This window comes from Lampetra planeri, unplaced genomic scaffold (assembly GCF_965212315.1).
Source record: "Lampetra planeri unplaced genomic scaffold, kcLamPlan1.2.h2 scaffold_1713, whole genome shotgun sequence".
Lineage (NCBI taxonomy): Eukaryota > Metazoa > Chordata > Hyperoartia > Petromyzontiformes > Petromyzontidae > Lampetra > Lampetra planeri.
Genome location: NW_027614449.1, coordinates 5,001 through 11,001, shown reverse-complemented (window position 1 = coordinate 11,001; position 6,001 = coordinate 5,001).

The following is a 6,001-nucleotide window of genomic DNA, read 5'->3' as shown; positions in this document are numbered from 1 at the left end:
GTAGGGACGCTCGGAAGAAAAGGGGACACCGCACGAGTCGAAAGAAATTTTTTTTTTTTTTTTTGTCTATTTATTTTTCTTTCTGCATACACATTGCTATTGTCACTCGCCGGTTTGTATATATTGTTCTATTGTCGCGGTGGCATTGGTTGATGGTTGCTGATGGTAGTGTTCGCGTCGTGTTGTGTTGTTAGGTTAGTTGTTGTTCTTGTTGTTGTGTTGTGTTACGGGGCACACAGGGGGGTTTGTATATTTTTATAGCAGCCGGGGCGGCTGCGAGCTATGTGGTAGGGGGTGATGTAGTGGTGGTATTGACGTGCGCCGACTGTGACAGTGATGGATCACGGGGCGGCGCGGGGTGCGGGGTTGGGCACGCGTTGTGGGCGTGGTGTGGACGCGCGCGCCGGGAGTGACAGATGACGGGGCGGCGCGGCGTGGGTGGTGAGGCACGATGAGATGTGGGAAAAGAGGATCGTAGCCAGCGCCCGGCGATTGGTCGAATAAGTGGGTGCTCGCAGCGACGTCCGCAGGTGGGGTATAAAGGGGGACGCGCGAGAGCACTCGGGGAGAGTTACCGAGTGGAAGACCCGAAGACGGAGCTGAAGACCTAGTGAAGCCGAGTAGCTCAGTGGCGTTAGTCGCCGAGTAGCTAAGTGGATGTTGGTCATCCGAGTAGCTCAGTGGCGTTAGTCGCCGAGTAGCTAAGTGGATGTTGGTCATCCGAGTAGCTCAGTGGGCGTTAGTCGCCAAGTAGCTAAGTGGGTGTTTGTCACCCGAGTACTAAGTGGATGTTGGTCATCCGAGTAGCTCAGTGGCGTTAGTCGCCAAGTAGCTAAGAGGATGTTGGTCATCCGAGTAGCTCAGTGGGCGTTAGTCGCCAAGTAGCTAAGTGGGTGGTTGTCACCCGAGTACTAAGTGGATGTTGGTCATCCGAGTAACTCAGTGGGCGTTAGTCGCCAAGTAGCTAAGTGGGTGTTTGTCACCCGAGTACTAAGTGGATGTTGGTCATCCGAGTAGCTCAGTGGGCGTTAGTCGCCAAGTAGCTAAGTGGGTGTTTGTCACCCGAGTACTAAGTGGATGTTGGTCATCCGAGTAGCTCAGTGGCGTTAGTCGCCAAGTAGCTAAGAGGATGTTGGTCATCCGAGTAGCTCAGTGGGCGTTAGTCGCCAAGTAGCTAAGTGGGTGGTTGTCACCCGAGTACTAAGTGGATGTTGGTCATCCGAGTAACTCAGTGGGCGTTAGTCGCCAAGTAGCTAAGTGGGTGTTTGTCACCCGAGTACTAAGTGGATGTTGGTCATCCGAGTAGCTCAGTGGGCGTTAGTCGCCAAGTAGCTAAGTGGGTGTTTGTCACCCGAGATACAAAGTAGGTGTTAGTCACCTGTAACCAAGTTTGATAAAATAAAGAGTGTGTTACCCGTGAAGTCGTCTCCCGTGGAGTTACTACATTACACATAGACCACAATACCCGCAGTCGTAATGCAAACACAAAAAACACAACTCTGATAATGTATGTGCACTGTCCTTGAAGTTGATTGGTCCACACCCGAGACGGCTATTACTATATTTTGCAACTGGTAAAGGAGGTCTCATAGTGTAAATATAGAATTGTTATAACAACACCAATGCATGGGCATAATATGACTTTGAAACCCCTCCGCCCACCTCCTACGCATTTCCCATGAATATGCTAAATTCCTATTCTCAGGTTTTTTCGGTAAAGTCACGTAGGTAAAAACATTAAAATTAATGAAAGTAAAATAAAACAAACAAAAATTAAAAACATTAAAATTAATGAAAGTAAAATCAAACAAAACAAATAATTTTTTAATTTTTGTTTTGTTTTATTTTACTTTCAAAAATAATTTTTTTCTTTTTGTTTTGTTTTATTTTACTTTCAAAAATAATTTTTTTATTTTTGTTTTGTTTTATTTTACTTTCAAAAATAATTTTTTTAATTTTTGTTTTGTTTTATTTTACTTTCAAAATAATTTTTTTAATTTTTGTTTTGTTTTATTTTACTTTCAAAAATAATTTTTTTAATTTTTGTTTTGTTTTATTTTACTTTCAAAAATAATTTTTTTTAATTTTTGTTTTGTTTTATTTTACTTTCAAAAATAATTTTTTTAATTTTTGTTTTGTTTTATTTTACTTTCAAAATAATTTTTTTAATTTTTGTTTTGTTTTATTTTACTTTCAAAAATAATTTTTTTAATTTTTGTTTTGTTTTATTTTACTTTCAAAAATAATTTTTTTTAATTTTTGTTTTGTTTTATTTTACTTTCAAAAATAATTTTTTTAATTTTTGTTTTGTTTTATTTTACTTTCAAAAATAATTTTTTTAATTTTTGTTTTGTTTTATTTTACTTTCAAAAATAATTTTTTTAATTTTTGTTTTGTTTTATTTTACTTTCAAAAATAATTTTTTAATTTTTGTTTTGTTTTATTTTACTTTCAAAAATAATTTTTTTAATTTTTGTTTTGTTTTATTTTACTTTCAAAATAATTTTTTAAATTTTTGTTTTGTTTTATTTTACTTTCAAAAATAATTTTTTTAATTTTTGTTTTGTTTTATTTTACTTTCAAAAATAATTTTTTAATTTTTGTTTTGTTTTATTTTACTTTCAAAAATAATTTTTTTAATTTTTGTTTTGTTTTATTTTACTTTCAAAATAATTTTTTTAATTTTTGTTTTGTTTTATTTTACTTTCAAAAATAATTTTTTAATTTTTGTTTTGTTTTATTTTACTTTCAAAAATAATTTTTTTAATTTTTGTTTTGTTTTATTTTACTTTCAAAAATAATTTTTTAATTTTTGTTTTGTTTTATTTTACTTTCAAAAATAATTTTTTAATTTTTGTTTTGTTTTATTTTACTTTCAAAAATAATTTTTTAATTTTTGTTTTGTTTTATTTTACTTTCAAAAATAATTTTTTAATTTTTGTTTTGTTTTATTTTACTTTCAAAAATAATTTTTTAATTTTTGTTTTGTTTTATTTTACTTTCAAAAATAATTTTTTTAATTTTTGTTTTGTTTTATTTTACTTTCAAAAATAATTTTTTTAATTTTTGTTTTGTTTTATTTTACTTTCAAAAATAATTTTTTTAATTTTTGTTTTGTTTTATTTTACTTTCAAAAATAATTTTTTAATTTTTGTTTTGTTTTATTTTACTTTCAAAAATAATTTTTTAATTTTTGTTTTGTTTTATTTTACTTTCAAAAATAATTTTTTAATTTTTGTTTTGTTTTATTTTACTTTCAAAAATAATTTTTTTAATTTTTGTTTTGTTTTATTTTACTTTCAAAAATAATTTTTTTAATTTTTGTTTTGTTTTATTTTACTTTCAAAAATAATTTTTTTAATTTTTGTTTTGTTTTATTTTACTTTCAAAAATAATTTTTTAATTTTTGTTTTGTTTTATTTTACTTTCAAAAATAATTTTTTTAATTTTTGTTTTGTTTTATTTTACTTTCAAAAATAAGTTTTTAATTTTTGTTTTGTTTTATTTTACTTTCAAAAATAATTTTTTAATTTTTGTTTTGTTTTATTTTACTTTCAAAAATAATTTTTAAATTTTTGTTTTGTTTTATTTTACTTTCAAAAATAATTTTTTAATTTTTGTTTTGTTTTATTTTACTTTCAAAAATAATTTTTAAATTTTTGTTTTGTTTTATTTTACTTTCAAAAATAATTTTTTAATTTTTGTTTTGTTTTATTTTACTTTCAAAAATAATTTTTTAATTTTTGTTTTGTTTTATTTTACTTTCAAAAATAATTTTTTTAATTTTTGTTTTGTTTTATTTTACTTTCAAAAATAATTTTTTTAATTTTTGTTTTGTTTTATTTTACTTTCAAAAATAATTTTTTTAATTTTTGTTTTGTTTTATTTTACTTTCAAAAATAATTTTTTAATTTTTGTTTTGTTTTATTTTACTTTCAAAAATAATTTTTTAATTTTTGTTTTGTTTTATTTTACTTTCAAAAATAATTTTTTTAATTTTTGTTTTGTTTTATTTTACTTTCAAAAATAATTTTTTTAATTTTTGTTTTGTTTTATTTTACTTTCAAAAATAATTTTTTTAATTTTTGTTTTGTTTTATTTTACTTTCAAAAATAATTTTTTAATTTTTGTTTTGTTTTATTTTACTTTCAAAAATAATTTTTTAATTTTTGTTTTGTTTTATTTTACTTTCAAAAATAATTTTTTAATTTTTGTTTTGTTTTATTTTACTTTCAAAAATAATTTTTTTAATTTTTGTTTTGTTTTATTTTACTTTCAAAAATAATTTTTTTAATTTTTGTTTTGTTTTATTTTACTTTCAAAAATAATTTTTTTAATTTTTGTTTTGTTTTATTTTACTTTCAAAAATAATTTTTTAATTTTTGTTTTGTTTTATTTTACTTTCAAAAATAATTTTTTAATTTTTGTTTTGTTTTATTTTACTTTCAAAAATAATTTTTTTAATTTTTGTTTTGTTTTATTTTACTTTCAAAAATAATTTTTTTAATTTTTGTTTTGTTTTATTTTACTTTCAAAAATAATTTTTTAATTTTTGTTTTGTTTTATTTTACTTTCAAAAATAATTTTTTTAATTTTTGTTTTGTTTTATTTTACTTTCAAAAATAAGTTTTTAATTTTTGTTTTGTTTTATTTTACTTTCAAAAATAATTTTTTAATTTTTGTTTTGTTTTATTTTACTTTCAAAAATAATTTTTAAATTTTTGTTTTGTTTTATTTTACTTTCAAAAATAATTTTTTAATTTTTGTTTTGTTTTATTTTACTTTCAAAAATAATTTTTTAATTTTTGTTTTGTTTTATTTTACTTTCAAAAATAATTTTTTAATTTTTGTTTTGTTTTATTTTACTTTCAAAAATAATTTTTTAATTTTTGTTTTGTTTTATTTTACTTTCAAAAATAATTTTTTTAATTTTTGTTTTGTTTTATTTTACTTTCAAAAATAATTTTTTTAATTTTTGTTTTGTTTTATTTTACTTTCAAAAATAATTTTTTTAATTTTTGTTTTGTTTTATTTTACTTTCAAAAATAATTTTTTAATTTTTGTTTTGTTTTATTTTACTTTCAAAAATAATTTTTTAATTTTTGTTTTGTTTTATTTTACTTTCAAAAATAATTTTTTTAATTTTTGTTTTGTTTTATTTTACTTTCAAAAATAATTTTTTTAATTTTTGTTTTGTTTTATTTTACTTTCAAAAATAATTTTTTAATTTTTGTTTTGTTTTATTTTACTTTCAAAAATAATTTTTTTAATTTTTGTTTTGTTTTATTTTACTTTCAAAAATAAGTTTTTAATTTTTGTTTTGTTTTATTTTACTTTCAAAAATAATTTTTTAATTTTTGTTTTGTTTTATTTTACTTTCAAAAATAATTTTTAAATTTTTGTTTTGTTTTATTTTACTTTCAAAAATAATTTTTTAATTTTTGTTTTGTTTTATTTTACTTTCAAAAATAATTTTTAAATTTTTGTTTTGTTTTATTTTACTTTCATTAATTTTAATGTTTTTACCTACGTGACTTTACCGAAAAAAACCTGAGAATAGGAATCATTGCAGTCACGAAAGCTTCAAATCTAGAATTGCTAAATTCCTCTTCATATGCACATTCTTTTTGTTAAGGCGCTCCTCTTCTTCCACCTCCAACCCAGCTTATATACAAGCTCCAAGCTTGGCAGTGTCTCATTCTTCACCTGAAGACGGCTGCTTGCGTTGTGGCCGAAACGTCGTGAGAATTATTTTATTGTGCTTTATTTTTATTATTTTATTACTTCCCTTCTACGTGACTTGACCGAAAGAACCAAGAAGGACAACACTAATTGTTATAACGACACTCCTACAACATCAGAGTGCAGCGCCACATGAAATACGCGCTACAATGACAATAGTTTAAAGCGATTTGAAGCTTGTTTTAGTTTAAAAATGTATTTTTTTGGGGAGGGGGGGGTGCAGAGCTTTGTGACGTCATATTTGAGGGGGGGGTCTGAC